Source organism: Melanotaenia boesemani, chromosome 1 (genome assembly GCF_017639745.1).
Source record: "Melanotaenia boesemani isolate fMelBoe1 chromosome 1, fMelBoe1.pri, whole genome shotgun sequence".
Taxonomy (NCBI): Eukaryota; Metazoa; Chordata; class Actinopteri; order Atheriniformes; family Melanotaeniidae; genus Melanotaenia; species Melanotaenia boesemani.
In genome coordinates, this window is record NC_055682.1 from 30,886,184 (window position 1) to 30,910,413 (window position 24,230).

Consider the following 24,230-nt stretch of genomic DNA (forward strand, 5'->3'; position numbering starts at 1 on the left):
TGGTTTAGTGATTGTAGCCAGTGATCCAGTCTTCCATCTAGTCTTTAGCCTCACTCTGAGGAGATGAGTTGAGGGTAAATTAGCACTTGTCTCCTCCTTCTGAACATCTAAATCTGCGGTGGAAAGAACTGAGATATGCTCCTCCCTTTATCCACCCCTTCGGGTCAGCCTCACTTCTCTTAAGTTCTCTGCTGCATTGCCAGTGGGTCAGGTTGATCCTCCCCGTCATTGAAACTCATTCGGGGGGCATTAAAGTGTAAACCAGATGAAAAAACAAAGGGCTTAGGCAAATCAGATGGCTCAAACAACAACAACAAACACACACTCTGTAATCTGCTTAGGGAAATTAATGAGGGGGAGCCCCTTGGCCAAGGTGGATAATGATCCTGGACCACGGGGATGAGAGGCTGCAGTGGATCAGGCAGAAGGTGAGAACGGGAAGGGGGGATTAGAGACGGACTCCCACCAGAATCAAACAGGACTCTGCCAAAGGGATCCCTCCCCTCCTATGCCCAAACTTCAAAAACTCCAGCCTAAGCTGGAAGTAGGTGTCTGTAATCCCCTCTGTGGCTGTAGATCTATGCGGCCGACTCAGGCCGAGCTTTCATCCTGCAGCTTGTTCTGCATGCTCTCCCTCCATGTCCTGGGAACGTAAACTTTTGCACTGTGGCCCCCGTGCAGATCGCAGGGATCTGCTGGCTCATTACCTCTTCATTAGTGTACTGCATCTTTGGCTGCCAAGAGGATCAGACCATGCACGGTGTATAACTGCACAGACTGCTCTCCAGATCTAGACACGGTAGCCAGATAGACAGATGCATACTGCTGGAAAGACAAGTTAGAAGCTTATAGATCTTTGCGCTGTTGGAAGGTTTCCTTTAGCTTGTTAGTAAATGTTGGCCCAACACACATCTTGAACTTTTAATTTTTCTTTAGTTGTTACTTTAGTAGAATCCACATGAAAAATAATATTCTGTGATTGTCAAAGTACCTGTTCAGTACTCTTGCATGGTTGTCCAATCTGATCATATAAATGGAGTAGAAGACTTTTTCGTATATCTATTTTAAAGTCCTATTTATTAGGGTATAAGAATTAGTGTCAGAACTGTCACTACATCTTTTGAATATGTTTTGAGATTCCTTTGAAATGTGTAGTCAAATGCCATTTGGACTTAAGTTTTTCTGCCTTTACTTTTCTCACAATTCATAGAATGTGGGATAACTTAAAAGGGAGGTGTGGAATTGTGAAATAAACAGGCTTTGTAGTGCTTAATGGGGCCCAAATCTCACTGTTTAAGCCCTCCCCTGCACCCAGAGCAGTCACAGCCAAACTCCATGAAGCTGAGTCTTATCAACCACTCTGCCATCCTCTGGTGTGGTGGTGACAATACACACACAAACATGCACACACACATATTCTAACAGCAACTTGCCATTAGTATGTAAAGGCAAAATATATGTCTGTGTTGTTTGCCTTAGATGAAGGAAAGGATAATCCAAAAGGTTATATAATTTAGTATAAACTACATACTTTATACCATCCACCCTTTTCTGTTGTGGCTGCCATCTTCTTCCACTGCCGGTGTGATCCCACCATCTAAATTATGCAGTTCCTTATCTGACTGTCATTTCCAAGGCCACACATGCGGTGTGGCCCCATGTGGTTATGGCCAGGTGTAAAAGCTTGACCTCACTGTAGGACAGCAGAGTGACTTTCATTAAAGCACCCACTGGCTGCTTCCCACTGAGCACGCTCATAGATTTAAAACTGGGCCTGCATTCAAGATTAGAGGGAGGGTTATCAAATCCAGTAAGAATTGCTTAAGATAAATGTACACTAAACAAAGACATTTATGTGTGTAAGAAAAGTAGAAGCACAGTTTTCACACCTTTTTTTTACTATAACTTAATATCAAGATGGTATATTGTAATACTCTATAAACACATAATTTGAGTTGATTTCCAAGCATGCTTCCAGTGACCTTCTACTCAGCTATCCTGAAATCCCTTTAAATATGAGGTCACAATTGTTTTTTTGTTTTTTTTTTTTAACTTGTAGCCAGAGGATATTTATCTGCAGGAGCGTAGTGGTAGAATGTATTTTGAAGATGTTAACAATTACTAGGTCACAACATAAAAAAACTCAGTAATTATTCCATCAACACAGTCTCACAGTTGTGCTGGAGTAACAACAATTGTGTGTCAGTATTTTGTAGCTGCTCTATAATTCAACACACACTCAGAAATGCCACCTTCTTTAGCCTTAAACATAAACATGTTTCAGCTTGGTAGTATCTCAAAGGTGGGAGTTGTAAACTAATTCCAGTCAAATTATTACAGCTTGCCAGTGAAACCAAAGCCTGCAAAGTGTTGAAGTGTGCAACTTGTTCTCATAGTTTTAAGTTTTCTGCATCTGTTTTTGCTGCTTACAAGAAACACAGAGAACTTCACAACTTTGTGTGTGTGTGTGCTGCAATATTTGTGGCCTTATTGTTATTTTCCCTGCCTCATCTGAAGCTTCAGTTAGCCACTTCAGTCATGTCTTAGACTTGTTTGCTTGATAAATGAATAATTTCTTCTCACATAAAAATGCTTTGTCGATTTTTCTAAATATTGTAACAAAGTCTTCGAAGTTTGCACTGTATTGTTTCCTGCTGGTTCAAGTAAAATAAGCAAGAAAACAAACAAGAAAACTGTCCAAGTCTGAGATTTCTGTTCGGTGCTTAAGTTACATTAGAACACTAATGGACTTTGCTTGTATCCAAAATCTAAGACCATCATGTTTAGCACTGATTTTCTAGTGTAGTTGGCTTATAATTTAAAAGTTTAGGAGAAGTTTTATTCCTGATTGCATATGCATTAAGTGTAAAAACTTTACTAGTCAAAAGACTGGACACAGCCACGTTTTTAAAGAGAATTAGTTGTTATATTAGCAAGGAAAATGCACTGTTAGTACAATTTCATTAATTCATACAAACAGATTGACATATCCTTAAAATCTTAAGTGCAGTTAAGATCCTATAATTTTCTTACCTGTTTGTTTTTAAAGCTACATTTTATTTCTTGTTACTTATCAATGGAGAGTCACAAAAAAAAAAAAAAAAAAAAAAAAAAAAACTATCTCTAGAAAAAGAAGTATACACAAAAACTTTGACAAGCCAAACTATGTTGCCTGATTTAACATTTGGAATATTTAAAAGAAAAGGAATAAGCAACACAAAATAACAAAAAAAGACGAGCAAAGAAAATGTCTGAAAAATGTCTGGACATCTGTGCAGATGTCTGTGTAATATAGCTATCCTAATTATTGAGAAGAATTGACCCTGGCATCCTAAATAACACAAATCATGAAAAAGTACTGGGAAATAAAATGTTTGAATCTCAAGACTGAAAGGTGCACTAAATATAATTAAAACACTTTCAGATTTATATGGAAGTAATCTGGTTATTGAGGCTTCTTCAGTAAGGATACTTTTCTATCACCTATCATATAAGTGATGAGGCCAATTTATATTGTGTTCTGTACATTTGACTAATTATAAAGGCATATTTTTATTAAAAAGCCAGAGTTATGCACTTTTTTAAATTTTTGTGCATGTATCCCTGATAAACAAAAGCTCTGAATCAGCTGTGAGATACCCTTAATTGACAAACTATCCTGAGTCCAGCAGCAATCCTGTACTTTTCAACATGTAATTTACTACATTGTCCATAACTATTTAAATCACAGAATATGGGAATGTCTTCAAGGTTGAATGCAGTAATGTAAAAAGCTACAAATTATGTTTCACTTGAAGTAAACATGTTTTCCCCAAAAGAAAACATGGAGTCCTAACTCCACAACTCACAACAGAAAACTGCACCATACAAAGAAGACCTAGCTTATATAATGTCTATTGGCAATATAATGATCCCAGGATTCAAGAACTAGCCCTGGATATAGAAAAGAGAAATAAAAATGTATTTATTTATTTATTTATTTTCAGGCTTATCCTGAAACTCAAATGGTATGACTGGCAAAACAATAAAACACAAGATTAACTCAAATGAAACATTTCATGTCTGCATCTTCATGATTCAGTTTCACAATTCATTGATTGTTCGATTGATCGGTAGATTTGTATGACATATGCTGTACACAAACTGTACATCTTTATTAATATTACTTTTAGGAGGAAGAATGGAAACACAGGAAAAGAGATGGGGAGACTTTATTTGTTTAAGTTTGAATAAACTGAACTGCTGTGCACTGGTCCCTACTGCAGTGCTTCATGAAGACATATGGACCTAAAGAGCACTTGATGTGGCTGCCACCGACTTGCATGTCATCCACAATTTTGCCTGCCTTAATCCCTGCTTTAATTTACTCCACCCCACAAGGCAAGCAGTGACTAACACTGTCCTCAGGGGTCCTTTAACTTATGCTACCAGTGACAAGGAATATGCAAAGGCACAATTCCTCACCGGTAGGGCTGACAGAGAGCAGTTCCGCCAGGGAGCACACCTCCCGTTTCTGAGCATCTTTTAATGTCACTCACAAGAACACTTTGCAGTTGCAAACTATTCTTCAGAGACTCCTTTATTAACATGTTGATCTAAGGGGTCATTAGGTGAAGATTGTTTGGCTCAGAGGATGCAGCTATTGATTTGCTGAGAGATAGAGTTTACTGGAAAGTTTGTGACAGTGCAAAGAGACCATCGAGACTACTTCTTCAGGCTCAGTCTACACCATTTTCAACCTCTTTATCCCTTTTTTTCTTATTTTTCCCACTCGTCTAATATTCCCCTGGAATGTTGGGTGGGAGAGGACCCTTTGACGGGCACAAGTAATTGCTATCAGTCTGTCATTAGGTTCTCTATCTTGCTCCTCCACTATATTTTTTTCTTCTCAGCCTCTCTACACAGGGCTGTGCTCAGCATTGCTTACAAATAAGACACTTAGGAGACGAGTGGAATTTTCTCCCCAAAAGCTGTGATGTATTGGATTTTTTACGGTCAGAGCAGCTTCTCCAACCGCCTTTTCATTCTCTGTTGTCCTGAGAACCATTTTCTCTGTGTTTGCAATATTCACTCTCTCCCTCTCTGTCCTCTCCTCTTTGCCTTTCAGGGTATCATTTGCAATTTAATGCTTACCTGGGGTGAGCCTTGACAATAGCTTCCACCATGAAATGGCCCAGGCCCTGCCTGCATGCCTAATGAGGTTGATGTTGAGCTATTTAGGTCATTGTCCCTTTACAATATCTGCTTAATGCAACTCCATGGGAGTGGATTGTTGGAACGGTTAAAGATTCTATTAAGTCTTTACAAAAGCCAACCCATTCCGCTGTCCACCACATATTACCAGGGGCACTGTTTTGCTTCAGTTTTGCTTTGTGAGGGGTTGCTGCAACAAAGCATAGCAAGAAGGTGCAATGTTCCTCCAGAGGGCCACTAAGTAATATTTCTAAGATATTTTGGAAGTATTTTTGCAGGTGAAAAAGCAAACATCCAGTCACTCAGCAGCTCATTTAGTAACATATGAAATCTGGATTGAGCCAACAAATTCATATTAATCATCACACAAAATGATCTGCCAAACAGACGGCCAACACCAACTATTAATCAGAGCAGAACCCGTGACAGCCTTTGGAATCGGAAGGGAAGGAGTCAGAAGGGGGGCCTCTTTGAGAGAGTACTTGATATGAAAACTGTGTTGTTGTGCTTTGTACCAGCCTGTGGGAGTTTTTAAACAAGCCCATATGGTGGTAGCCACCAGCTTTGGAAAAGGAGGGTGGGTTGGGGGTTAGCCAGGGCCAGGATTTCACACAGTCAGTATTGAGTGGGATTGAGGAGGCGAGCTCTTAAGCTGTCTTTTCAGGCACAGCAAAAGCCCTCCATCTGGCCTCCCCTAAAACTCAGGGCGAGTTTACTCAGCTCCCTGTCGGCTGATTGGGCCTCCTGAAGCAGAAGTAACAGCATCAATAGTGTAAACCCTTGCCACTTGAGAGTATTACATTTCTTTTCATGCTTGACTTAATCAAAAGTGGGGAAGTGAAATTTACACCTTTTTGATGTTCTTTTTTCCTCGCTCACTAAGAGGGGCGATCTTAACCCATTTGATCTTCACAAGCGCCCACTAAATGGCCAAATATGCCAAGCAGACGGAAGCAGACGGTTGGCAGTTGCCAGTTTGCGCAGGGTCACTGTTGGAGCACTCCATGTGGTGGGGCAGGCAACCTCACAGAAGGCTCCAGTCTTCACAGAGTCCAGCCAAGCTTCTGTCTGGAGGCCCGCTGTCTCTCGCTCACTGTCCACACCCAGCCAAAAATCAATCCACCCTCATGCTGATTCTCTCTGCTCTGCCTGAGCCAGTGTGAGACTTGTGTTGACTGAGCATCATCAAATGAACACTGTAACTGGGGCTTTATAACAAAACGGATAGACAAAAAGCACTGGCCAAGTGTCACTGCTATGATGTATATATTTAATGATATCAGCAAATCTATCTATAGTAGGCATGCAACTGCTTGTCACATCATGTACATAATAATGAACTGAGATGTCAGAAAATGTTTTGTGCTGTTTAAAATTAGCTTCTGAAAATTATTTCAATAAATGAGCATCTGATATGATGTAATCAAAGGCCAGAAATGCTTTTTTTTCTGGTGAACAAATGTTTTGATTGAAGTAACCTCACTAATCCAAGCTGTTGACTGCTGCTGGAACAGGGGAAGCCGACCTGGGGAAGTGTGAAGATTCCCCTCAACAGGAATCTGGAGAGGGCCATTACTGAAGAGCTTCTAGTCAGTGACAGTTGCTCCAGGAGCTTGGCTTTAATGAGTGTGTGATGTCTGGAGTCTTTAACTCATGTTAAGCCCAAGCTAAGGCCAGGATCTGACTGATGGAGCACTAGGCCTCAGTACTGTGGAGTTGTGTTTGCACCTCTTAATGAAGCTGGGGGCTGACAACGCTCCCTGGCCCTAGGCCTGTCCTTCCTCCCTCCCCAGGACCAGCCCTGCATTAGCCAAGACTGCAGCAGAGCCACTACATTAGTTCCTGTTTATTTCCCAGACTTCCGAGCACTATTAGCTTAGTCACTGTGTGCAGCAATTTTTCTCCTCCCCTTTCTTAAATCGTTGTTGGTTATTCATTTTGGTCCAATTTTCTCACTCACTGTTGTAGGCAAGACATGAAAAAAAGACAGATAATTAAATGCTTGTGCCCTGTGGAAAACAATGTTTCCCCCCCTACTTTGCTTGAACATAAATTACCATCACAGTGCCTGGGTTGTAAAAAAAAAAAAGTGTGTGTAACTGTGAGTGTGTGTGGAAGGACTTTACTTGGTTTCAGCATGAAAAGAAGGGGCCCCCATCCAGGCAGCCAAAATCCTGCCGAGGAACTTGTCTGGGATCGTGATGTTCCGACAGCTCCACTGCGACAAGATACATAGTTTCCATTCAGCGACAAGCTTCTTATTGGTTACTATAGTTTCACTAATGCCCAATTGAAGGCGATGCCTAATCTCGACAGAATGGGTTAAAAGGTGCCGATGTCCAGAGCCACAAAACCACATGTTGAGAGTCAAGGGACCAAGCCCCCACAAAGCACAACTCCTCTAGCTTTGATGTGGCCCTATCAGGGGCAAGAGATTGAAGAGAAAAGGGGAAGAATATACAGAGGCCCCTGCAGCATACAAACTCCTCGAAGGACTCACTCACAATGGCAGCTACTGAAGTGTGGGTCAGAGACTCACAAACAGTGGGGCATCTCAAGATGAGAGATGCCCACTTCCTCTTTTTCTACCTCCTCATCATCATTTCCATCATCATTTCTCTCAGTGGTATAATCATTAACACAACCCTCAAGATTATAACTGCCACACAGTTTGCTCTGTAATTATTAAACATTAATTCATCATCATTTTCTCCAGCCTTGAGTCAGAGAGAGAACAGTGAAAAGCAAAATAATTACACAAAATGATGGGAAGTTAGGAGATACTAGTGTGTTTGAGGCTCTCACATGTCAAGTGCCATTCTGGAGGATCCTGTGGAGGACAGCATGAGTGTGTGTTGGGGGTTGCTCTGTGTTTCAACAGACTGTCGCTCAATGGCACTGAGGAGTAATTGAAAAGCTAATATTGTTCAGCATATCCCAGGGATTACATCTTATTGTAGTAACAAGTACGCAATACTGCAGTGTTTATTTTTGGTCAGGCTTTGTTGCAGTCACTAAATGGTGCTGAGTGTAGAAATGTGGAGTGTGCATTACTATGACTGAGTTATGACAGTGCAAACAGTCCCCTACTAATCATTTGCAATGTGTTATCTTTAGAAGGCATCTTGAATTAAAATCAGACACATAGCCAGAGATACAATTGATGGGCGTCACTTTACAAACATGTTGAAAATGAGCTTGCAAATGTGTGTTTATGACGGACAATGCTCTAAAATAAGCAGCACCGACTGGCACAGCATCTGCTTATGATGTTTATCACACAGACACAGCTGTTTGCAAGCCCATTCATTTATTAGACAGACATTAACAGTAGGCCTTAAAAAAAAAGAAAAAAAAAAACTCACTTGGCATTGCTCTATCATTGAACATTGCCATATCTCTCCTCATTGTTCAGGTTATGGCAGATTTTAAATCAATTAGGTCTGTAATTTGTAACAACTGCTGAGACTGGTTCAGGCCTAAACAAAGGCAATGGGATAACTGCCCTTTAGTGAAGCATCAATGGGCTTACAATGTGCTGAATTAGCTGGCATATTAATGACCAGCCGCAATACCCCTCCATTCTCCTCACCCAAATCTGCTTATGCAAATGGTCCATGAATCCAGTTCAAAGGAGTCCCTTTTAAGTGAGCCCTATACCCATCCACACTAGGGGCTGTGAGAGAAAGTGACATGAGAAAAGTTAGGGACACTTGTCTTTTTTTTTTTTTTTTTCCTTTTTTTAAACTCTTCACAAAGCCTGATCCAGTTAGCATGCACCTCTGCTGGTTACTAGCATGGTAGGGGTTGTTGAGTCCATAGGATTGCTGCACAGGGGGGTGGCAGGGAGTGGGTTAATCCAGCCAATTGTGACTGTGTGTTTAAAATGTGGTGTTCAGCAGGAGGGAAAAGCAGGACCCATCCAAGTTCATGCCCCTGTGTGAAAGAGAGGAGAAAGGCTTTCGGGTTGGACGTTGAAGGAATAGAATAATCCCCTTCACATTTGTTAAAGGGCCACTGGTCTTTTGTGTTGGCCAAGACAAATTTAAAAGGCGATGTCATAATGGTTCAATTGCAATGATATCTTTGAGCACAATAGATGTGGCTTCTTTCCACGAACAACTTAAAGCCCCATTGTTCCCATTATTGGACGAGATGTTTGGATACATGCATACACTGAATGAGAATAAGTTGTTGTAATACAACCTGTTATAAAATATTGAGCATGATTACACATGTTGTGGTCTCATGAATGATACAGACACAGTGAGAAGGGAAGGGGCTACATCTCCCGATGATGCACGTGGTTTATTTCTCCATTACATGGCAAGCATGAAAATGGGAAATGATAAAAACAAATTTAAACAACTTTATTAAATTATTATTAATATTATTATTATTATTATTATTATTATTATTATTATTATTATTATTATTATTATTATTATTATTATTATTATAAATAATAATTATGAATGGGTATGGAATTATCTTTTCTTATAAATTAAAAAAAAGAAGAAAATGTCAGCTTGACCTCTTTGAACATGTTTGGCTTTCATGTTTGTTTTCTTTGTAGCTTTGTGTGACTTTGTTCCTGACATCAGTGATGATATATATGTCGGATATAATGTAGGAGTGGAAATTCTTGCTGGAGTTAAAAGGTCCCTTGTTCTCACATTCCCACTGGGGGGTAAAAGTACAAGCCCTGAAGTACTCACTTTAATATCCCAAATAAATAGGACATATATCACCACTAGCACTGCTCCTGTTGGAACAGCCTTTCTTTACAATACCTGACATCATGTATTTGCCTGCATTTCCCAACAACTGCTGCCTGTGTATCTAGAGGCTTAATGCTGAGTTTATTCATCAAGTGCACACTCAACACACTGTTAACTCTCACAGGGAGTTGCCAATTAAACACAAAGGCTTAATTTATAAATCTAACTCTCTTAAGTACACATAATACCCAATTGTGAGCTATTATTTATTATTGCAGGATTTTTCATGCGCTTCCTGGGAACGGTCCAAGTTTGAATGGTTTGTGTGCCAGCGATAGAGGCAGTGAGAAGCCTTACATCCCAGATGCTCACTGTTATACAGGGGGGTCATTTAACCAAACTTGAATAGTAAATATGCAAACAGATGTTGAAAGCTATAAAATGCTAATATGTTCAAATCTTTATTTCAAACTATTATTTAAATCTACCTCAATGTAATATAATATAACAGGGGAGAAAAGGTACATAAATTCTGAAATAAAGTGTTATGTGTTCTATTTTGTCAGCCAATACATTTGATCTCCTTATGCAGTGCATCACAAAATAAGGAAGTAGCACTTAAGATTATATCTTTGACTATAAAAAAAGTAAAAGCAAAACAACTCTCATCTAACTTATGACCCACACATCCTCTTCCCCATCCATCTAGGCACTAGGGGTCTTGGATGCTGGCCTCTCAGTGAATTTTCCCTCCTTAAAGAAGCTCATAATGGCTGTGTGAAGTCCCTTAGAGGGAGGGCTCCACTAGGTGACAGATTCTTCCTGTCCGTGAAATTCCCCCTGCGATAATTTGTCTTTGTGCTGATGGGCCCGTAGCTCCACGCGACATGGGTTATGGCAGCAAGGGCGGGACCGTTCTCATCACCTGCCATCTCTGTGGCCCTCTTGACACCCCACACATATAACCCCCCCCACCCACACTCACACACTCTTCATTCTTCTGTCCTCCCTATCCCACACCCCCCACTTTCATCTCTCCAGCAGGAGCTGTCTCCTCACTGGCAGAGCAACCAAATAATGGAGCTTGTCACAGACCTTGTTCTTTGTGTTTTTCAAGACCCAAGAAAAATGCAAACACTCTATTGTAGTCATTAGTTTTCCCATCCTTTCTGCCTGGGCTTGTGGGTGGGGGCTTTGACCTGGTTCAAAAAGAGACTCTGAGAGGAATTTGGCTTTTTAGAGAAAGTGAATTCTTGATGTCACATGCTTGGTGTGTGTGCATGATGTATTGTGAATGTGCATGGTTGCATATGCAGCTATATTAATATGCTCTTGGAGTGCACGAGTCTGTATTACATACACACCTCATGATCAATCACTTTTCTGGATATCCCATCTGACTGAGCCTGTTTAAGATGTAAACATTCTGAAATTATTTGTTGGGTAATTAGTTCATGAAATGTTAGACATCTCTTTGTCTAGGCAGACAAAGATCATGATATGGATCAATGGAACCAAGCCTGCAGAGGTTTAGTTGCAGTGGGGGATATTTCATTCAAGCTACAGGGTCCTTAAGAAGTTTAGTAGCTTGGGAAAGAGAAAGAACAACTGCAGAAGACATAATACACCTCTAAAGTACTGAAACTTTTTGAATATAGATGTGTCCGTGTACAACAACTAATAGAAGAAATAGAAGAAACTACAAGTACACAGATATGGGCAGCATATTTCATCTTTCATCTTCATTTTGCTAAAACTTACCTGTAACAACTCTTTAGAACTGTGACACATTGTCCAGCATACATGGATTTTAATCTTTTTGTTCTAATTCATCATCCCTGTTAATCCATTCAGTGTTTGGTGTAACACAGAAGACTTGAATAGGTTGAGCAGGTCTAAACAGGAACCAGACACAGTGTTTGCCATTCTCTGCCAATGCTGTTATGATATTGTGTGAATGCTTGTAGAAACAAACCAGTTGGGCCTGATTGAGAAGCTCATCAATGGACAGGGATAGACAAAGAGACAGCCCGTGCTTGCTGCCTTTGTACTCATTTTAAATTCAGCTGTTATCTGGTATGTACCAGCTGTCCACTGTACACAAAAAACTGCTGCCTTTCCCAAACCTGATCCTGGCATTTGCACTGAGTGAAGAGGAGCTGGGGAGGCATGGACCCCAGGCCCTTAGGGGACAACTGGAAGCCCCTGGGAGGAACTTGATGGACAGGAGCGGAGGAGTATAGCAACAGGCTGGCACTCACACTGGGCCCTGTATGCAAGCTTATTGCCTGATTCAGATAGTGTGCAAGCATGTGCACGTGTACATGTGTGTATGTGTATGCCAGTAAGCACTACCATGCATAAGCCGGTGAATGTGTGTCAGATTTCTAAATGGGGCTTCCAGGCATTCAAGGAAGTACTTTTAAAGAAGCATGTGTAAATATAGCCTTGAAAAAACAGTGTCATATTTACACACACATCCACAGTTTCAGCAATCACACTCTTAAATCAATGCCAGAGTCCTTACAGCTTGAGCATGATAGATAATGGCACACACTTTGAAGTAAAGCTTATCTAAATACAGTTAAAAGAATTTTCCTTTAACATACAAGCTACACATTCAACAACTAACCCCTTAACACATACCTGAACTTCCATGTGGGATTAATTTGTGTCAATATATCTGCAGTCACACCCATCAGACTTTGGCAAAGTGTAATCCTCAACATGTTTAAACTCATATAAAGTGAAGGGGTAATTGTGTGTATGTGTAGCTGCATGATCATTTTTCTGGAAGCACAGCCACTCTGGCTCATGGCTCCATAGATATATGCTGTATTTTTTCACAGCTCATTTGATGTTGTTATCTTGCATTAGCCACAGTATTCCTCCTTGTCTTTAGTTAGCAGAGCCCTCAGGTTATAGGCCCTCGTCTCACCCATCTTACTAAACGACTTAACCAAACTAATGAATTAGCCAATTAATCAAAGCAGGACCCTCTCTCTGCCCTTAAGTGCTCATTTATAGAAGGAGACTGCCCCTTTGACCTCTATTCCTCTAGGGTTGTTTCATGCAGCTTTATTGCGTAACATTAAGTAAATATCATTTCAAGACCATATTAATTCCTCACACACCCATCCATAAGTAATTAGTCACACTTACTGTATGCATCTCAGGTTGTCAATAAGTGTGTGTCTCAGCGCCATGTGAGTGTGTGATATAGAGTATGTGTACGTGCCTGTGCAGAGAAGGCCTGCATTTATGAGCCTCTGTGTGTGTTTAATCCACTTAAAGCAGTAAGGCCACTTCCTCTAACCGTCAACCTTATCTGTAGCTTCTGGGGACAAAAATCATTTGCAGCAAAGTAAAATGACTGAAAATAATGGGGAAATATCAAGTGCATCTTTTTGCTCCCCCATTTATTCCACCTGCTCTGAGTGAGCTTTATCAGGCCGAACACATCACAACATACCCCTTCCATTTTTATTTTGCTTCGATTTTATTTTGCCCACTCAAACTTTTCATTTTCTGACAGATTGAGGCACCCTATTTAACAGTTTTATTCATCTTTGCCTGCAGGCAGGGACTGACGTTACAGTCAATAAAAATGGGAGAGCTTTTCAGGCACCTCTTCTTCCCCTTCCCTTTGTGTGCAAAGTGGCAGCCGTGAATTTAATCGAGGGAGAATGTTGTGATTACTTAATGGTTTCCCAGGCAGCCATGGACTGGAGAATTAAATTCCGCATCTGCTTTCCAAGGCGTTAATCTCCTCTCCTCACATTCCGCCTGTTATGATGTGCACACAAGAGATAATGTTTAAACCGACTAAAGCAGGGTAAACCAGCACAGGCTGTTATTGGCTTTATAATTACATAATTAACTTTTTGTTTCTAATCGTTACGGAGGTAATGGCTCTGCTAAAACGGGGGGCATCTGCTGAGCAGAAAAACCAAATCAAAAATCAATAATCCATAGAATGCCATTACAGTAAGTGCTTAGAGAAAGACAGAGAGATGCCACAAAAAAGGAGAGCAGGTTTTTGTCCTCACTTCTCCGTTTTCCTTTCCTTCTTCTTTTCCAGTGCGGTAAATGAATCTCATTTGGAGACAAGGGTGTTATCTGTGGGAGAGGAGGCCCAGCAGCTGTGGGGAGCAGCAGGGTATCAGGCTCTGCCAGGTGTATGGCAGAAGAGAGAGAGGGCCGACAGCCACCGTAAATTACACCTGGCCTCCCAGCACCGCTATTGTAGGGCGATTGACCCACTCCAAATGAATTCCATTTTCTGCAGGTCCCTCCTTATTTCTAATTTACATTGTGATCATATATGTCTGAAAAATGATATCATAAAAAAGATGAATGTACTAATTACCTCTCCTCTTATCTCTCCCTCGCCCAGTGCTCACCTCTTTGGACTTCCTCCTCGCAGCATGTAAGTATGTCACTTATTTCATTGTGACAGGCGTAATGTATTCACAAAAGTGCACCATAAATACAGGCGTTCAGGTTGGCCACCTTGCACTCACGTCGGGGCCTTCACAATGCCATGCCTGCTCAAATGAATGGCGAATTGACAAACATTTCTGGAGCCAAATTACCTCTGGTGTCACTGTGAAATTAGGTTCTTGACCTGGCATCTGATGCATGCTTATATTTCTACATATTTTTCCCATCGATTTTCATGCATGGCATCCAGCCATTGTGGTGTGAGACGAGGCTCCCTATGAGAAAGGGGTTAGGGATATTTTAATACACCTGTGAAATGAGACTCTACTCGTCATGAATATGCTAAAGTAGAGCTGTCACAGCAGTCAGAGTGATATCCCCTCACCTCTGCCAGATGAGCTGAGAGAGAAGGGGGGGTAGCAGATTTCTACTCTAAGGAATAGGGGGACCAAGCTTATGCTGCCTGCCAGTGTCATTTTAACAAATAGGCTTATTAACAGTTCAGAGGCCAAGGACAACAGCAAGGTTATGCAACTCTACTAACATAAATGGGAGAATATGAGAGAAATATTGAGTCGTCTGATAGGTGTTGATTGTGTGTGTTCCAGTTTTATTACTACACAGCCTTGTCTGAATGTCTTCAGCGTCCAGTCGGGGAGACAACTTCCTTAAGTGTTTATGTCTCCTCACCTTGGAATGAACTTGTACTCTGCCTGTCAACATCAGTTTGCTTAAGATTTAACCCTTGCAAAGATTTTGACTTGGAGTGTGTGTCTTTCTCTTTCTGGGCCGGGGTTTTTTCTTTCTTTTTTTTTTTTTTTTTTTTTTCTCCACTGCATCTGTTAGGCTCTTCAGCCACACATGCTCCATCATTTTACTCTGTATTTCATGACACCATGCTTTGGCACTTGACCTCCTGACCTCATTCCCAGACAGCTATAACCACCCCTCGGAACCCAGCATGGCCAGCAGTATAATGGTAATTCACTGAGGTCACTGTTGCTAACCTAGATTGGGAGCAAACCTCTTGAGAACGTATGAAACAATGTTGAGCAGGCTTGCAGACATTTCCGATACAGTCTGATTTCGTGATGATAGGGTAGTCCTTAAAATATATATTCAGTGTTTGGCCTTGTCTGAAGTATTTCAGTAAGTTTTGCTGCCAATTTAAAAATGATGTGACTTTAATGTACTTTGTGAATAAAATTATTCTGATTGATATGTCCAGCACTTGAGTAAGCTATTTCTATTGTATTTAACCATTAAACTCTACAGAAAAGTCTTATTTTCACCTCTGAAACTTCTGAAGGAGAGTACAGCCTCCTGTGACAAACAAGACTTTCTCAAGACACCCCTCATTTTCTGTGTAGCTATTACCCTTTGGTGTCACATTTGGCATTTGTTTTAAGTTAAGTCTTTTGAGGCACAAAAGTGCTATCTTTAGCTATAAAAGCCAGCGCGAAACGCTTTGCTTAACCTGCTGACACAAAGGAACCACTTAAGCCGTTTTCCCCTCCATCGTGTAATAGCACAATGACTCACTTTCCATTTGAAATCAATAATGGGGGATGCCAGTGAGCGATGGCAAGCGCAGCAAGAGGACATGCTGTACTATCAAGCAGCATGCAATGGTAAAAAGAACCTTGTTACCGCACATAGTTACGGTTGTTGAGCAGCAGATTAACTAATTTTTAAAAGGGCTGACGATTAGGGGAAAAAAAAAAAAAAAAGTCTTTAACCTTGTAATACTTGTAGTAGAAGAAGATCAGTGTATTATATTTGCATGACTGGCATTTGGCAGAAAAATTTGCCAGCTGAGGTCTGGAAGATCTTAAAACTAGAACAATCTATAACAAAGAACTGTAAAAAAGCCAATTAAAAGAGCAGATTTAATTGAGTATCATCAATTAGGCAAACTACGTAAAAAGAAAAAGCACACACGTTGTTTATTGCAAAAACATTATTTTGTAAACTATTTACTTTTATGGTCTTCTGTTGGTTGCCCTGAAGGAAACCTGTTGCTGTTTCTGATTAGATTAGATGAGAAATATGTTGTGTTTAATTGGTTTTGCTCAGCGTTATTCGTAGTAAAATTTAAGATGTATTTTTTTTAAAAAAAAAAATAATAAACTTGTATATCAGGTTATTTAGTGTTATGAGTCTCACGTTGCCATCTTGGCCAGGACTTGCTAGAGGAAGAAATGTCATATCTCAGCAGGTCTTTGTGGTGAAACAAAGGGCATCATCAAAAATCTCTGGACACACCTCAGAAGAGCAGTGGGGGGCAGGAAGCGCCAGCTCGTATTTGGCTACAAAAAGTGTTTACAAGCTGTGTGAAGTGGAACCTTAACAAGTTCTGTTAACTGCTTGAACATTTACTCGTGAAAAAAGTTTCTTTCTTTATTCTGTTTCTTCCTAATTTGAGACCTTAAAAGATAGGAGTAAAAAAGTCATCACTCACCAAAGTACTAAACAAATCCAGCATGTATTTAGCTAAATTTTACATGTGTATACAACACGTGCCTGTAAATCTCCAGTATTTGTAATACATGATTTAAAGAGTGTTGCTACTTTTTTAGCAACATTTTTGCAAGGGGAGAAATAAAGTTTCAGCAGTCCTGCAAAAGCAGGTCCAATGTAAATCCAACGAGCAAAGCTGCCCTTGGGAGTACTGGGGGTGGTTGGTAGGAACTTCCATAGCCCCCTGAGCTTGTATGGATGTCTGGAGGGCATGAGGCCACCTGGCCAAAGAAGGGAGCGGCAATGATTAATGCACCTTGTTTAGGGTGCCGTCATCGGAATGAGACGGACGAGGGCTCAGGATGATGGATGAGGACCGGAGCAAGGGCTGATAAGACATGGCCCATGAATCTGTTCTACATCATCGGCTCCTTTGATCACTGACAGAAGTTCAGAGATGGGCCTGTGCATCTGTCCAAACAAACAAAAGCCTCTTCCCTCCCAGACGCCTCTCTTGCTCCGCAACACTGCAACCATTCCCCACCCCACCCAGCTTCAATACCCTGCCTCTCAGGTTAGCTCTCACTTGTAAACAAACAGCAGAGAGACAAAAATGGAATGACAGAGAGGGCATGCATTTGAGAGCAAGACTGAGTGATAAAGAAGGAAAGAGAGTCAATTTTGTATTGGAAAAGATGGCCAGACAGAAAGAGAGAGAGCAAAGTATCCATAAAGGGAGCTCAAAAGCTATGAACCATGGCAGCATGGGTTAAAGCCCCCAAAAGGAACCCTCCTCTGCAATGACAGATTCGGCAGATAAGAGATGATCCATGAAAGCCGATCGGTGTGCTGACAGCAGGAGAGAGGCCTTGGCCTCAGCCGGCATGGGCGCATTACTGTGGGCAAACGCAGCTGTCAGGGCCAAGTGGGCCCTCAGCTTTCTACCATGCCACCATGCTGACGTCACACAGCGAGGGAACTGTCCACCCCCTTCCTCACTCCCTCCAATCTCTGAGTGCTGCATTCCACCACAGAAACATTCCCAGGCCAGTATGTTGCACAACTTAATTTTGGACTGCGTTTAACTGGCAGGTGTTGAAATTAGCCTATCTCAGCCATTCTGACATATTGACGTTGTGTAAAGGAATGCAGGGGCACACTGTGTGAAGGATTCTGACAGGTAAAGCATAAAAGATTAGACTTGGATTTATTCTGGAGAATCTCATTGAGCCGCAGTTACGAGGCCTCTTTTACTTGTCTAACACTGTTAGACTAAGGAGCTTTAGCACTAGTCTCCAGATAGACAGACAGAAATATGGACAGCATGGAGAATGAGATCCACTGTGTAAAACAGGAGACTTTCATGTACTTTCCCTGCTGAACACGCGGCCGCATGGCACTTATTCCTCCAGCCTCCAAAGAAAATTACCCCATTTACCAAGGGGGCTGAGAATAAAGGAGGCAAGACTATTCCCTGAAGGAAATGAAAGGCAGTAATAAGCTTTTTAATTTTTACTTGAAATTATTTTATGCTCAATAGATACACTCTGGGTCCTTATTGCTATTTAAATGATTATTCTCGCCAAATTATTTTAATCCATTTTCAGAGGAAAAAATTCTACATCCTCATTTAAACAGCTAAATAGGGGCATCTTTTAACTTCATGTGGTCGACATAGTAAATTAGAGAACTAAAAGCCTGCCTTTTATTTTTGTATTCATTTCAAATTATCAGCTCAGTAATGGATATCCTCTCATACTAATGCTGAATTATTTTACATATAAATGCTAAATTAAATGCACTGACTTAAGGCTCATTGGCTTACGCGTAAAATGTTTGTTTGAATCACAGCTTTTATGCAGTATATTTAAAAAAACAACCTTGAAGTAAATTTTCTTATTTTCATTCATAGCCCAAAAAACGTTTGATCAACATGCATGGAATAATTATAAGTCTTGTTTTTGCCATTAAGTTAACTTTTCTTTTTAACCAATGTTAATGCCAACACAGACAATCTAAAGCAAAAAGACAAGCAAAAAAGGGCAGTCAGCTATACACTGTTCTCCATGTTGCCATTCAAAGCCACATCTGCATGAGATAAGAGCTGAGGATGTGTAGCTCATAGCTCTGACCTTGGTCTGAGTGCTGATCGCTTTGGTCTTTTTCTCTTTTTGATCTTGTATCTCCCAGAGTCCTGCTTCACCTCCGCACATGTCTAAACCCTGTCTCTCTCTTCCTCTCACTCCCTTCTCTTCATTCTCTTGCTCACCTTTCTACTCACATTAAAAGCTGAGGTGAATACATGAAAAGATTGGTGACCTTTTAATGAAAATGTCAGTATTCCTGTAGTGGGAGGAAAGGCAAGGACTACATTTCAAAAACTGGGCACAGTCTCCATCGCTTAAGCTTTCAAAAATTCAACTATATTTAGCATGAAACCTTATTATTATTTTTTTTTAATTCATCAAAGTCTTAAAGATTTGTTTGCTTGTTATTGTTTATTTATTTATTTATTTTATTTTTTATTTTTTTCATTTTCCAACACATCAAGGTGGGCCTTCTGAGAGATAAGCTCCCCCAGTGAGGGTGCAATTACAAGCCCATTGTATCCTCTTTATTCTATTACTATTGACTCTTCACTATTCCTAATTTGTACTTAAAATTTAAAAAAAATGCTTGAGAAAGGTAGCACAAACAGATTCCAGATTTTATCCTGATGATTTGCATTGAAAGTCTGGAACACAAGCGCACAAGACTGGATGTGTAATTCCTTGGTGATTTCCACAGCAATGTTTTAGCTACAACTGGGGTTGACAGATGTACACCTGAGAAAAAGTCACCAGGGCTAATGTTACTTTGATGTCTTTTTTTCTAGCTCTTTATCTTTGTCTCTTTTTTTTTCTTACATCTATGCACAGGATTCCAAGTCCACCTCAAGGAATTAAAATAAAGATCTTCCTGAGTGGCTCAGAGTAGCAGATGCCACACATAGCCGTCATGATCATTTGTCGACTGTACCTTTGCCTTTTGTCACGTTTTGTCTTCCATCTCTATTTTTAGTGTGGCGAAAAGACGTCAAGGCGAAGGTGTACTTTAAGTAAGTGACAGGCTGACGCCCAGCTTTATTTGATGCTTGCCAGATCAAAGCCTCACTGCAGGGCACGCTAATTTGAAGTCCACCGCAGTGATGATCACTGTGCATGATTACCCCACAATGGCACTCCTATTAATCACATCACTCTGATTATTCTAATTTGATTTGACTCAGCGATGCCTCTCCATAGTTTTATCTCTGTCCCTCTTTCTCTTTTACTCTCTCATCACCGTCATCACAACGTCTCCCAATAAAACTGTCAAGTGGGGCGACTGCTCTCTGCAGTAAGTGGATGACATTTAAAAGGCTACAACATGACTGACAGTGTACTCACAGAGGGAGGGAGTGAGAGTGCAGAAGGGGGAGGAAGATGAGGAGAAGGAGAGACAGGGAAGATGAGGGAAGGAGGGGATGCCCAAGTTAATACTTACAAATGACTAATGTCTCCCTCAGCAGGTGCCACGGCCAGACAAACTGGATAAATATTGAGATTCCTCTGAGCACAGCAGCATGCGGAATGAAACCCAACTGTTTCTAATACAGCTCCAGAAGTAACTGCCTCTGTTGGGTACCTTAGCCCTGTCTATCCATATCACTCTGCACGGCTAATTGCTCAGTGTGTTTTTAGGAAATGTTTCTGGTGCATCCACACTGCCACAAGCTCCATCTACTGTGTGGATATTGTCTAAGTGGAAATTTTTCATCTTATGCTGCTCATTGTTTTTTATTTTATTTTTTTTTTTTTTGTGTGTATATGGTAAGAACATAAAAATATTGAGTTTTCTGACAAATGGGAAGATTTCACCCAGTGGGACTAAAACATGGGCAGTTATTTAATTATTATGTTGCTTTTTTCATATTTAAAAAATTAATAATTGTTTAAAATAGTTTTAAATCCCAAAAATATTTTGATCTTTAAGGATTTAGATGACTAATACCTTACCATTTAGACCAACCATCCTTGCCATCCTGGCATACATGTCAGGAAAGGTAATCAGTTTGCTCACCAAAAAGTGCCAGTATAGTTGCAATGAGGGAAAAAATGTTAAAGAAATTCTGCTATTTTTAACTTTCTCTGTTGAGGAGCATCATCCATATAATTATAGCTGAATTCACTGTACAGACTTTGTCTCTAAGTTACTTGAATGCTAATTATATCAGACAGTGGTTTGGTTTTTAAATCAAGCTTTCTTAGAACAAAGTTATAATTTAGAAATGCTTTACATGACTACGAGTTGACACACAATTTTTGAGTTCCTTTCAGTAACATTTTCTTAACACATCTGATAAAAGAAACAGAAAAATATTTGAGCCAGTTCATTGGCTATTGGTTGCATTAATGAACACTTAGATTTTATGGATTTTTTTTTTTGTTTGTTTGTTTGTTTGTTTTGTTTTGTTTTGTTTTCTTAAATGCAGAAATGTGGAATTTTGAAGTTAGGCCCTATTTGAGTCCAGCTGAGCATAATAATCAAGCTCCAACAGATTGTTGGTTTATGCTACTCTGCTTTTTGTTTTGTTTTTTTTTCTTTTTTTGTTGCATTTGGGTTTTTACGTTGTTCTGACGAATGATGACTCACTTTTCTATTGCACTCTCATCTGCTTTTAGTTAGAATAAGGAGCTGAAAGTAAACGGTTGAGGTTACAGTTTTTTTTTACATGGTCTGATCTGTACGTCACAAATGTTTAGACAGTTAAAAAATATCTATGTGGCTTTTATTCATGCATGGAGATTCATGTCTTGTCACACGAACGCTGCATCTTAGAAAACACTAGCCAAAGAATATGTTACCATCTTACAATTTCCATTCATGTAACACTGCTTTCATGAGTCTTGGACAAGTAGACAATGTAATACACCAGTTTAAATTAGGCTGGTAAGAAGCTGCAATAATGAAATTACAAGGTATAATGCCCTGCAGCTTTACTTACCAAATGCAGAGGAGTTAACGAAGTGGGTTTGCCAAATGGCTGCTTTCTGTTTTTACCTTTGATCACATAACAGTTTAATTTAGTACCAATAATGTGGTTAATGTTCTCCCGAAATATTGAATCAGATCAGAGATTTATGTTCCTATTCATAACATAAACTCATGGTCTGTTGCTTCTGCGATAGGTGCAAGTTACAGCTAGCTTTACACAGCAGTGGGAGAGGAGACATCGGGCTTGGCTTGCAACCAGAGGAGCTATAACATTTCTTGCTGAAGCTTATATCAAAAACTGTACATTCACTGCTATACTGGCAGTTTTTTTTTTCCCTCAAACTTTTTTGGCTCCAATGGCATGCTTCACTCTCACTCAGACATGCACGTATGCCCAAAATACTGTCTCCCTCTAACTCTTTGTTGCTCCACCACCTCCCACTGTGAGCACTCACTCTTAAAGAGGCCACGCCCTTCTATAACAGCACCGTAAACATAATTTCCACATATTCATAGTAAAATATAATTGCATTCAGAAATACAAAAGTTCAAAAGTTTATATTGAAAAATACAGTCTCATTATACTGTGTGACTTTGGTGTGAGAGCATGTGTCTGTTGCTTTAGTGTATCATTGAAGTTTCTGAAACAGGTTCAGTTTCCTGCTTTGTTTTGAACCAATCATATGTCTTTTGTGAGTTGTTTGACTACTCTAAGCCACCAATGTCATTATCCAAATCTCACATGTGACAAGCTGATTTACTTTGTTTTACAGCACCAACTCTTAATGACAGTGAAAAGAATACTGAGTTCATGGGATAGTGGAAATAGGTGGTGTTCTCTTTATCATGTGGGTCTAGTCTTTCCAGAAGTGTATCAACCTGAACCGCTGACTTATGTAGTACTTCTGGAGATGAACCAGTTAATTCCACAGCTCTTTCATCAGCTCTTGAAATTCATTGCTTGTCAACAGATGGAATAGACCCTGTTTTTATATGTATTTTCTCTACTGTGAGAAGTAAGATCACAAAATCATCCTCACTTTTTGACGGTTCCAGTAAGCCTTGTATTACAAATATTTGCGATGGAAAGATGACTAAAACACAACAGACTCCATTCACACATTTTTGTGCATAGTTTTTTTGTCGATAGAGATGAGTTATCTCTGGATGTAAACTCATCATATTAACCTACGATTCTAGAGCAGCATGTTCCACCCTGACTTTTTGGGTCTCGTCAAGGAGAATTTTTGTGCGTCATACGAGCTGTGTCCTGGGATGAAGCTGAGACAACACCAAAGCACTTCCTGTTTCCAGACAATAGCCCTGGCCTACCATGTTATACCCACACAGCAGGCATCCACTACTTTGCAGAGGGCAGGAAACTGCTCCAGCTGACCCACTGGCTCCTCATATATACAGTCAAAGGAAGTTCCCTGAGCCAGTAAAATAAGTTCACCTTGTTAGTGCTGCTGACACATACTGTTTCAAGTGAGATTCATATTGGCTTGGGTTTTTATTGTTTTTTGTGATTGCAGGTAAAACATCTTCTTTTGTCCTGGGCAGCACTGAAGAGTATTTTGTGTTCCAAATAAGGTAGATATGCTGAAATATATATAACCAATTTCATCTCTTTTTTCTAAAAATATCAACAGTTACAGTTTACAGATTAAAAACAAAAAAAGCGACTATCACATGTGACAACTAGTAATAGTAGTGATAAAAGGCTGTCAAACTCTACTACACTTCCACTTGTGTCATTGTAAGACACTACAAGCAGAAGAAATGTCAACAGAGCTTTTGAGATATCTACATTGTTGCTTGATAAAACCCACAATCCCAGTACAACACACATTCTTCACTGTGTTAGTTTAGGAACAAAATTCTCCTTTTAAAATGCCCATGTCTCCATGTCACTAGAAGTTCAACAAGATTAGATATGACACAGTTTCCTTTGCCTTTATTCACTTTTGTTTGCTGTTGGAGACCAAAAAAAAGCTAAAGCTGGTTTTCATGTTAAATGTTACATACCCACTATATAGTGTATTAAAAATATATAATAGAAGAGAAATATAATAATATAGTTTTTTAAAAAAGAAAAAATAATGCATGCAAACACACACCCTCACACATACATGCAAGACTCCTGCTTTCTGTAGTACACTTGCAGGACTGTAAAATTCACACCTATGGGTCCAGAATGCCCAGACAGAATTGTCCATTTGGCATACAGATGGCACTCCTGGTGAAGTGTGGTGTAATTGGCGCACAACTATGGCACTGTGTGGCCTAGCAGCCAGGGGCAACACATTTTCTGGACAAAGGGCAGGACGTTTTTGGCTCAGTGGTGGGTTGTGGAAGAACGGTGGGCCATAATGCTGTAGCCATATGTTGTGTAAC